The following is a 12,243-nucleotide window of genomic DNA, read 5'->3' on the forward strand; positions in this document are numbered from 1 at the left end:
CACCACGCGAAAATGACATAACTAGTTTGTACCGATTACAAGATGTGTGTTAGGTTGAGAGTCACATGGCGAGGGTGGGAAGAGGGAGGAAGAGAGAATGGGGTATAATGTGGCTTTACCGACGTCTACACTTACACAGAGACCATGTCGGTCAGAATCAGATTCGGACCGACAAATCCCTGTTGTAGCTGGAGAAAGACAAACAACAGGCAGGGTGACAACTAGTATTATCGTTTAATCTCTGGCAGCGGTTACAGCATGACGCTGACATCCGATCTTGGGGTAAACAAACTATCATTTGGACCACGGATCGGAGTCACAATGGATGCCGTATGTTGATGTCTGTTGACCAGTATTCATGTGTTGACCTATGTCGGCCTCGGGCCTTTGTCAATTTCTAACTTTTCTAAATTGTCGGTGGTATCATTCCAACTAACACACTCACTAACTCACCAACTGCAACAGTGCTGACAACATTCACACACGGGGGATGGTAGAAATATTATACATTATGGATCTGTTTGTGGTTGTTTGTGGGGATGGTTGCGATAGATCTGTTTGTGGTTGTTTGTGGGGATGGTTGCGATAGATCTGTTTGTGGTTGGCTAAAGGGGCGATAGTGATGGGTCTGGTTGTAGTTCGTTGTAGGGGTGGTAGTGAGAGTTCTGGTTGTGATAGGTTGTAAGGGTGTTGTGGGGGTGGTAGTGAGAGTTCTGGTTGTGATAGGTTGTAAGGGTGTTGTGGGGGTGGTAGTGAGAGTTCTGGTTGTGATAGGTTGTAAGGGTGTTGTGGGGGTGGTAGTGAGAGTTCTGGTTGTGATAGGTTGTAAGGGTGTTGTGGGGTGGTAGTGAGAGTTCTGGTTGTGATAGGTTGTAAGGGTGTTGTGGGGGTGGTAGTGAGAGTTCTGGTTGTGATAGGTTGTAAGGGTGTTGTGGGGGTGGTAGTGAGAGTTCTGGTTGTGATAGGTTGTAAGGGTGTTGTGGGGGGCTGCTTTTCTGTGGGGGTGGTACTGAGGGTCTGGTTGTGGGGGTGATAGTGAGGGGTATGGTTGTTGCCGGTTGTGGGTGTGGTAATGAGGATTCTGGTTGTAGTGGTGGTAGTGATGGATCAACCTGTGGGTTGGTTGTGGGTTGGTAGTGAGGAGTCTAGTTGTGGGTGGTTATAGGGGTGGCACTGATGGGTCTGGCTGTCATAGGTTGTGGGGTTGGTAGTGAGGGGTCTAGTTGTCGTTGTCGGGGCAGGACTAAGGGATTTGGTCGTAAGGGTGATAGTGAGGGATCTGGTTATAGCTGGTTGCGGGTTGGTAGTTATGGGTCTGGTTGTGCTTGGTTGTGGGTTGGTAGAGAGGGTTCTGGTTGTGGGGTGGTAGAGAGGGTTCTGGTTGTGGGTTGGTAGAGAGGGTTCTGGTTGTGGGGTGGTAGTCATGGGTCTGGTTGTGGTTGGCTGCTGGGGTGGTAGTGAGGGATCTGATTGTGGGGTGGTAGCGTGGGGTCTGGTTGTAGGGTAGTAGTGATTGGTCTGGTTGTGGTTGGTTGTGGAGTGTTAGTAAGGAGTCTGCTTATGGTTGGTTGTGGAGATGGTAGTCAGTGGTCTGGTTATTTTCGGTTGTCAGGGTGGTGGTGAGCGGTCTGATCGTCGGAATGGTAGTGAAGGGTCATAGATGTGGTTGGTTGTAGGGGTGGTAACGAGGGGTCTGCTTGTAGCTGGTTGTGGGTTAGGTAGTGAGGGGTCTGGGTGTGGTTGGTTGTGGGTTGGTAGTGAGCGGTCTGGTTGTCACAGATTGTAGAGGTGATAGTGATGGGTTTACTTGTGGTTGGTTGTGGGGTGGTAGTGAGTGGTTGGTTGTGGGGACGGTACTGAGAGGTCTGGCTGCAAGTGCGGTAGTGAGGGATCTGGTTGTGGTTGGTTGTGGGTGTAGTAGAGAGGGTTCCGGTTGCAGGGTGGTAGTCATGGGTCTGGTTGTGGTTGGCTGCTGGTAGTGAGGGGTCTGATTGTGGGGTGGTAGTGAGGGGTCTGATTGTGGGGTGGTAGTGAGGGGTCTGATTGTGGGGTGGTAGTGAGGGGTCTGATTGTGGGGTGGTAGTGAGGGGTCTGATTGTGGGGTGGTAGTGAGGGGTCTGATTGTGGGGTGGTAGTGAGGGGTCTGATTGCGGGGTGGTAGTGAGGGGGCTACTTGGTTTTGGTTGTAGGGGAATGGTAGTCAGGGGTCTTGGTTGTATTTGGTTGTATGGATGGTAATGATGGGTCTTGTTATGGGAGGTGTAGTCATGTTCCTGGTTGTGGTTTGTTGTGGGTGTTTGTCGTAATGGAGGTTGTGGTTTGTTGTGGGTGTTTGTCGTAATGGAGGTTGTGGTTTGTTGTGGGTGTTTGTCGTAATGGAGGTTGTGGTTTGTTGTGGGTGTTTGCCGTAATGGAGGTTGTGGTTTGTTGTGGGTGTTTGTCGTAATGGAGGTTGTGGTTTGTTGTGGGTGTTTGTCGTAATGGAGGTTGTGGTTTGTTGTGGGTGTTTGTCGTAATGGAGGTTGTGGTTTGTTGTGGGTGTTTGCCGTAATGGAGGTTGTGGTTTGTTGTGGGTGTTTGCCGTAATGGAGGTTGTGGTTTGTTGTGGGTGTTTGTCGTAATGGAGGTTGTGGTTTGTTGTGGGTGTTTGTCGTAATGGAGGTTGTGGTTTGTTGTGGGTGTTTGTCGTAATGGAGGTTGTGGTTTGTTGTGGGTGTTTGTCGTAATGGAGGTTGTGGTTTGTTGTGGGTGTTTGTCGTAATGGAGGTTGTGGTTTGTTGTGGGTGTTTGCCGTAATGGAGGTTGTGGTTTGTTGTGGGTGTTTGTCGTAATGGAGGTTGTGGTTTGTTGTGGGTGTTTGTCGTAATGGAGGTTGTGGTTTGTTGTGGGTGTTTGTCGTAATGGAGGTTGTGGTTTGTTGTGGGTGTTTGCCGTAATGGAGGTTGTGGTTTGTTGTGGGTGTTTGTCGTAATGGAGGTTGTGGTTTGTTGTGGGTGTTTGTCGTAATGGAGGTTGTGGTTTGTTGTGGGTGTTTGTCGTAATGGAGGTTGTGGTTTGTTGTGGGTGTTTGTCGTGATGGAGGTTGTGGTTTGTTGTGGGTGTTTGCCGTGATGGAGGTTGTGGTTTGTTGTGGGTGTTTGTCGTAATGGAGGTTGTGGCTTGTTGTGGGTGTTTGTTGTAATGGAGGTTGTGGTTTGTTGTGGGTGTTTGTCGTAATGGAGGTTGTGGTTTGTTGTGGGTGTTTGTCGTAATGGAGGTTGTGGTTTGTTGTGGGTGTTTGTCGTAATGGAGGTTGTGGTTTGTTGTGGGTGTTTGTCGTAATGGAGGTTGTGGTTTGTTGTGGGTGTTTGTCGTAATGGAGGTTGTGGTTTGTTGTGGGTGTTTGTCGTAATGGAGGTTGTGGTTTGTTGTGGGTGTTTGTCGTAATGGAGGTTGTGGTTTGTTGTGGGTGTTTGTCGTAATGGAGGTTGTGGTTTGTTGTGGGTGTTTGTCGTAATGGAGGTTGTGGTTTGTTGTGGGTGTTTGTCGTAATGGAGGTTGTGGTTTGTTGTGGGTGTTTGTCGTAATGGAGGTTGTGGTTTGTTGTGGGTGTTTGTCGTAATGGAGGTTGTGGTTTGTTGTGGGTGTTTGCCGTAATGGAGGTTGTGGTTTGTTGTGGGTGTTTGTCGTAATGGAGGTTGTGGTTTGTTGTGGGTGTTTGCCGTAATGGAGGTTGTGGTTTGTTGTGGGTGTTTGTCGTAATGGAGGTTGTGGTTTGTTGTGGGTGTTTGCCGTAATGGAGGTTGTGGTTTGTTGTGGGTGTTTGTCGTAATGGAGGTTGTGGTTTGTTGTGGGTGTTTGTCGTAATGGAGGTTGTGGTTTGTTGTGGGTGTTTGTCGTAATGGAGGTTGTGGTTTGTTGTGGGTGTTTGTCGTAATGGAGGTTGTGGTTTGTTGTGGGTGTTTGTCGTAATGGAGGTTGTGGTTTGTTGTGGGTGTTTGTCGTAATGGAGGTTGTGGTTTGTTGTGGGTGTTTGTCGTAATGGAGGTTGTGGTTTGTTGTGGGTGTTTGTCGTAATGGAGGTTGTGGTTTGTTGTGGGTGTTTGCCGTAATGGAGGTTGTGGTTTGTTGTGGGTGTTTGTCGTAATGGAGGTTGTGGTTTGTTGTGGGTGTTTGTCGTAATGGAGGTTGTGGTTTGTTGTGGGTGTTTGTCGTAATGGAGGTTGTGGTTTGTTGTGGGTGTTTGTCGTAATGGAGGTTGTGGTTTGTTGTGGGTGTTTGTCGTAATGGAGGTAGTGGTTTGTTGTGGGTGTTTGTCGTAATGGATCTGACAGTGGTTGTTTTTTCGGGTGGTAGTAATAGGTCCGGGTTTGGGTGGTTGTATGGGTGGGTGATGGGTCTGGTTGTGGGGTGACAGTGATAGATCTTGTTGTGAGTTTGGTAGTGAGGGGTCTGGTTGTGGGGGCTGTAGTGATTGGTCTGTGTGTGGATGGTTGTGTGGCGGTAGTGATTGGTCTGGTTGTGGGGTCTGTAGTGATTGGTCTGGCTGTGGATGGTTGTGTGGCGGTAGTGATGAGTCACTACCATCCCAACGTCTCATGAGAACCAGATCCATACTGTATTGTTTTACCATCTTCCAAGGGTCTGGTTTTGGAAGCGGTAATGTATTTATCTGAGATAAATCTGAGAAAACGCACGAATGTCCTACACATATCCCCAATGCACGACACTATTACCCATACATATGTAGATCCAAGCGAATGTTCTAAAATATGTTTTTGGCGGATACAGATCTGGTTACGGTATAGAAATACGGTGTGTGAACGTTGTATCAGCTGACTGGACCACCCGTGCCCCAGTTTGTCTGCCTACGTCAGTGCTAGGTGCCCTTTTGGCAGGATTTGTCCTTAGCTAACATGACACCTGTCCTTGAACTTGAATACAGTGATATTGACTTTCTACAGTACCCTAACCCAAATAAACAAAAGAGTTTAAAAATGAGAAACGTGATTCCTCTAGGTCTTGTTTGTTTGAAGACTCAGGATATGTCCACGCACTCTGGTATCATTTCGTGATTAAAAGTGCATGATTACGGATATTCAAATCTGAATACATTGTTTGGAATGATACATACACATTTCTTTCAGAAACAATAATAAAAGTTTATTTTCATGGTGAAGACGATATTTTATATATGGAGTCATGTTTCAGTAGCTTTCTCGAGGTGGTAACAACCTTGACGTGGACATGAACCTTGGCACAAAGCCGTCCGGCATTGCCATGTCAGCCCTTTCTTCTCACAGTTCCAGTGAACGGAGGAACGACAGGATTTAAAATTTCACGAACATAATGCTTGCCTACCAAATGTCTTTTCGCAGGTACAAAATGCGTTTGTCTGTCACGTTATTCTTAAAGAGAGTTCCCTGCTCACGAGAAGTAGCTGGAGAACGCAGTTAAACGTAGAGGCCGCAAATCCATAAGTGGGCAAGTTATGGCAAATTGTCTTGAGCCAAAAACTGCAGAAAATCGCAACGTGAGCTGTGATGATATCCAGGGAATATTGAGCATTGCAAAGTCTTGCGTCGAATTGTCCTAACCAAACTAATTCTGACTCATATTTACACAAACAAGGATTCAAACAAATAAACAGTAATTCTCTGTTCGAATCTGTACTTCTCTTCAACATTATGCATTTGGGTTTCACGGTGCCATGCCAGTGGGTTTCACAGTATCATGCCAGTTGGTTTCACAAGACCATGTCCGTGGGTTTCACCAGGTGGCACGAATCTGGGACCTTCATCACTTCGCGCATTCGTTTCATATGAAGCCTACCGACACGCCGTTATACGAACTCACTTATGTACTGATCCCCGGTGGCAGCTGATACCTTCAGTGAATAGCGAGGGCATGGCATCACGTTTGATCTGTGTGTGAAAAACAAAATACTAAGGAGGAGAGGGGAGGGGCCAACTGTAAAACTCGGATAGAAAGGAACAGAGAGAAAGTGGAGGACCTGAGGACAGAGATGAAATGGAGGACCTGAGAACAGAGAGGAATTGGAGGACCTAAGAACAGAGAGGAACTAGAGGACCTAAGAACAGAGAGGAACTAGAGGACCTGAGAACAGAGAACTATGTTCATGAGGACCTGAGAACAGAGAGGAACTAGGGGACCTGAAAACAGAGAGGAACTGGAGGACATGAGAGCAGAGAGGAATTGGATGACCTAAGAACAGAGAGGAGCTAGAGGACCTGAGGACAGAGAACTATGTACATGAGGACCTGAAAACAGAGAGGAACTGGAGGACCCGAGAGCAGAGAGGAATTGGATGAAATAAGAACAGAGAGGAACTAGAGGACCTGAGAACAGAGAGGAACTGGAGGACCTAAGAACAGAGAGGACCTAGTGGAACCGAAAACAGAGAGGAACTGGAGGACCCGAGAGCAGAGAGGAATTGGGGGACCTAAGAACAGAGAGGAACTGGAGGACCCGAGAGCAGAGAGGAATTGGAGGACCTAAGAACAGAGAGGAACTAGAGGACCCGAAAACAGAGAGGAATTTGAGGACCTAAGAACAGAGAGGAATTCGGGGACCTAAGAACAGATAGGAAGTGGGTGACCTGAGAACAGATAGGAATTGGAGGACCCGATAACAGAGAGGAACTGGGGGCCTGAGAACAGGACGATCTGAGTACAGAGGGGAACTGCAGGACCTGTTAACAGACTGGCATCCGGGGATCTGAGAACCGTGAACTATGGACATGGAGGACCTAAAAACGTAGACGAACTAGAGGACCATGAGCAGAGAGGAATTGGAGGACCTGACAACTGACATAAATTGGAGGACCTGAGAACTGACAGAAATTGGAGGACCTGAGGAGAGCGTAACTGTTAGATTCAAGACCAGAGAAACCTGTACGAAAGTACACTGGAAGATCCATTTCGAGAGAAGAGAGAGGAAATGTAAGAGCCGAGCTGAGAGATGGATGTAAGACCCGAAGCATGAAACTGTAAGAATCACAAAACACCAATTCAGAATTATGCTGAATTTACAAAAAACGACAAAACCCAATGTATGAAATTACATATTTCAAACAAAAATTATCAGCCATGAACTGCATGCGAAATGTTGCTATGATCCTGTTCTTGTTTGTGAATATTAGCTGATTTTGGAGGAAGGTGTGAGGATGATTCAAACGATTTTACAGACACTTCACAGCAAGTGACAAGCCAAAGTGGAAGCAATAAAACACATTTTACAGACGCTCCAAGCAGTTCGACTTCAGTACTTTGATCTCTGAATAAAATACAGTGAGTTGGCTCTGTGTTCGAAACTGAAATAGGGTCTAGAAATTTGAAGTTGAATGTGGACTGAGTGACATTTCATGTCGTTTTTGTACCATGTCAACACCCCCATGGCAACACATTAAATACTTTTGTTTGTTGTTTCATTTTGCTTTTGTCTGTTGTCCAACATAGTAGTCAGCTAATGTACACTCACATGACGGTGTCCTGTAAACAATCGAGCCTGACGAAACTAGTGGTTGACAGTATGAGCAATACTCAACGTCGTCAAATAACGATGACTCCAGTAAGTCATCGGGTGTGACCAAACGAGTTTCGCCCGGCAGAGGGAAAACGTATAGCAGACCTCACATAGTTTATATATGTGGCTCCAAGGTCCAGTCTTCAACCTCTCTCCCATAGTCCCAGAAATACAGTATGTTCCGATCAGACATTTCTCAAACGCTAAAAACATTGATGAATGTCCCACGTCAATGTGACGCCTGTTGAATTTCAGTGGAATTATTTGTTTCCAACAAAGTTATTTACATATATTTACAAAATAATGGGGCGGTGGGGTAGTCCAGTTGTTCAAGCGTTCAGTTGTTGCGCCGAAGACCCGGATTCGATTCCCCACATGAGTACAGTGAGCAAACCCCATTTCTGGTGTCCCCCGACGCGATAATGCTCGAATGTTGCCAAAATCGACAAGATATTTGCGTTATCACAGATGAAATGTTTGTGGTCAAACTTTTCCAGGTATATGAGCATGCAGAACAGTGTTTAGGATCAATTCTAGTCTGGATACTCCACGCTTGTTTGTGGGGCTGTGCAATGAAACCTGGTTAATCCGGACTGTAACGGCCGGGATAACGGGGGTCCATATAAGCGTTGTCAACCCGGCCAGATATGCTCCAGATTCACAATTCTGTTTTTACATAAACACTTTCAACTGATTTACACTCAGAAACTACCAATTAAACGTGTGCACAAATTGACAAAGATACGTACAACTAAGCGCTGGCACCTAAACATATGCACAACGTTTACTTTTCGACCTGGCGGCTCTTTGTGGCATCGTCCATTGAACAGGAGAGACCTGTGTATACATTCGTTAAAGAGTTGATTTGTGAAGTGTGCACTGTTGACGTTACGGTTACGTACAGTGACATACATTAGCCTCAATTTCAAATATACTCTAACGAAAAGATGGGTTATCAGATGTATAAATCAAAAACAGATTATAATAAATAGTTCACAGTTGGCACAAGTCATTGTCACTGACCGAGGTAGTCGCACAGGCCCACGTGTCATTGCGAGGATTACGGTTTTTTAAAAATTTAATAATTTTGAGATAACTTGAAACGCTTTACAGTACAATATATCTAGCCAAGGCCGGACACGTAGTTGTACCCCTATCCGCTACGCTACCATCACATGCAGTCGATCAAAACTTCATCTATACATAATTATGGGTCTATCGAGCACCACTTATGACATCTACCGGTTCTTTATTGCTATTTCTACAAGTAGATTGAAAGCTGATTTTGAACCTCAGCTAAACGATCTTGACACAGGTGGAGGACGATAGCAAGCGTTGACCAATGAGAGGGCTTGGTTTGATCGCACCCTCGTTTGTACTGACTTACCGGCCTTGCTAGTGACTGTTGCCTTCTGAAAATACATTGTATCTCGTTATTCCTTGAATACACTAGCTTCTCCACCGAATATAGAGGTCTGATGTGCACTGGTCTGTGACGTATGTTGTCATGACGATGTATTTTTGTTAATTATGTCACATAAATTAACTTTTAGTTATTATGAATCACAAAAGTTTAAAGCGCAGAGTGTGGTTTTGAACTCGCATCTTGAACTTGAGCGGTATAGTTTCGCCTGTTAAGAGTGGGTCTCCGGAGTTACCTCCTCTTTGTTGTCCTACCAATCCTGAGGAAGCTGTGAGAATTTTTAAAAGAATGTGTTGTGGCGTGGTTTTTGCTTTAGAATTCTCAAGAACTGTATAATAATTATATAAAAGGTGATTGTTGAGACGAGGGACTACCTTTGGATTTATGTCCATCCCTCTGCTAGCGTTTCAACACTTCAGAGACCTACCTCTCCTCTACACTGAACACAGCTGTCAACATTGTTCAGTCAGTACATATGTTGTCACTAGGAATATCAAAACTTTGTTTAACTAATAGTTTAGATTTGTGATCCACAGTTTTAGATTTGCGACTCAATAGTATTGTGTTAGAAACCTGTACCTGTCATTCATTGTGCCCTGCTTTATTGCTTATGCACATATACTACCCATCGAAAGTTTAGACTCACTTAAGCAGTCATTATATGTCATGCATATATACTGGACAATAATAGTTAGGGATATATATAACTTTTGAAATTATTAATAATGATCTATGTATTCTTTGACACATTGAAAGAATATTAATCATAAGAATACCAATATCCCTAACTTATTTTCTCCAGTATACATAGGGTTACATCGGAGATGAATTTCTCCACCAACTTAGGGGAAGCAACTGCAAACCTTGTGCGGATGAACTGCTCGATGACCATGCATCTCAGGAAAAGCATGTGCAAATATCGTGCGAGTGAACAGCTGTGTTTTGGTGTAAAGCTTTGTTTAGAATTCACCAATTTTCAATTTTAATAGCAGCGTGGAATATTTATAAAAAACTAGTTGAAAACTAGACAGAAGTAACTAGCGACGTTTACACTGTTGAGTCTAAACTGTTCAGGGTGGTCTTATTTATTAAATGTCAAAAACCTAGCCTGTGATTTCTATTGCTGGTTTAAATGGGACTCGTAAGATTTTTATCACGGTAGTTTCAAAACCGTAACACTGTACATATTGGTCAAAATTTTAAACACATATGACAGTGTATATGGAAGTAGAATCCGTAAAGATGCCGGACACAGTAGCAGAGCAGATACCACGCAGATTCACCGCATTGTGCACGATGTGCCGTATGTACGATGTAACGGAACCATTCACTGACTTAAACACTAAATCACTCCCCTCGGACTAGAACCAGGCAATCTTTGATTCGTTGGTTAACATACCGACTCCATGCTAATGAAGAACAGTTATATTGACGGGCAAACGAACATTGTGTACATACACTCGACCCGCAACTGCGGGCATGGCTCCCCAGCATAGCTTCAGCATCCATCATGTTTGCAGCGGTCAAGCATTCGTTTATGACATCATGTTTAGCTTCAAATTGTCAGTTCAGAGAATACTAGGTGCTTATAGCTGAGCAGTGAGCTTAGGAGCATTTGTACCTTGCGACCTGTAGAAAAAAACCAAACAGTCTGGTATTTGAAAATAGCCACCCGATACTCCATACTTCCGATCGTCCGTCCATGATCACATGCATACGTGTATGCACGCACGCGTACACATTATTGAAGCAATAGTCAGCGAAAATGCGGCCTGGACCACAATTCAGTGCCTGGAATTAGGTCCGTGAACCTGTTACCCTGTCGGGATTATAGGCCGACACTCAGGGTCAGCTTTGTAGGCCGACGTACGTCCTCAATACTGGCGCATACAAGTTTGGTTCTGACACAGCCATGTGTGTTTGGTTCTGTAGTATGAGAGCTGTATTTATCAAAGGAAAAAACACCCCGAATAATCAAGATATTTGCTTAACTCAAAGACTAGTTCAGGCAATTCAGGTGTATGTATTATGTTAATACGTATATGTACATGTATGCATAGCTTTGACACCGACAGAAAAAAACCCATAAAATGTCAACTCCATGGAGAACGTCACTAAGGAATGTTGTTGTCAGTATTCATTCCACTGTGACTGACATGTGTTGACCTTTTCTGTGAAAACCACCGTTTTTATAACTAGAAGAATGTTTGCACATGTGTCGTCATAAGTTAACATATCCTTCCGTAACAATTTATTAGCCATAGTAAATCAATAGCGAGAAATCTGCTTGATTAAGTATCCTTGTCGAATAGTGTTCTATTTTAAACTAAATTTTGCGGTTGTTGAATCCCGAATAATTCCGGAAATTTCAAAAACGTAACTAGTAACTTTATCTTCCAGTTCAATCCTGTTACTTATGTTACATATATTAAGAACTAGTATATTAATATCACCCCTATAATTCATCGTATCCGTACTTTGACTTTGCATATCAGTAACAATTAGAACTGATGATATATTTTTTTAATTTAAAAAGATCTTGTACGAGTTACTGATATGCGTTTATTGATATTTATGTCGCCTTCGTGTAAAATACTTTTATTCCATTTGTCAATGACATTATAACAACATACAGATCTTAAAACCTCATTCTTGTGGCAAATATATTAGTCCTGTCGGAAAAAATGCTATCAACATAAACTTACATCGACGAGTTCAGGTAAGCTTTCATCGACAGCTTGATGCAAAATGAACTCGAGTGACTGAGGGACTGATTTACGTCGCTTAAGTATAAATGTATTTGATCAGGTAGTAAGGTACAGACATGCTATTGACAATCAAAACGTTGGAAAATTAACAAGGCCAAGTCTCGGAGCACTATATGCAATTTCACGTGCGATACGTGGCATTATATGCGATAGACATCGGTCACGTGACACATGAGATCGAGGCTACCATTTCGTTGCTATCAGTATCCACCTCGATGACTGACATCTCACTGAACACATATTCAGTTATTAGTATAGTTTAGAAATGCCAGGCAGATTCAAACACAAAACATAATTGTTTGACATTTGGTTTCCGCGATTAACACAACATGACAGAAATCAAGAGACAATTATTTACAGTAAATACGAACAAATTGTTGCTGAATTCAAAGTCGAACTTGCAATTACAAAGAGTTCAACAGCCTTGGATATTTTGCAGATTGGGTATTGTTCTGTGACGTCACTGATGAGCGCCGGTTCCGTGTTCACGAACCACGTGCCACGCGCTGTATGTATATACTTTAGTGC

This window comes from Haliotis asinina, chromosome 4 (genome assembly GCF_037392515.1).
Source record: "Haliotis asinina isolate JCU_RB_2024 chromosome 4, JCU_Hal_asi_v2, whole genome shotgun sequence".
NCBI classification, from domain to species: Eukaryota; Metazoa; Mollusca; class Gastropoda; order Lepetellida; family Haliotidae; genus Haliotis; species Haliotis asinina.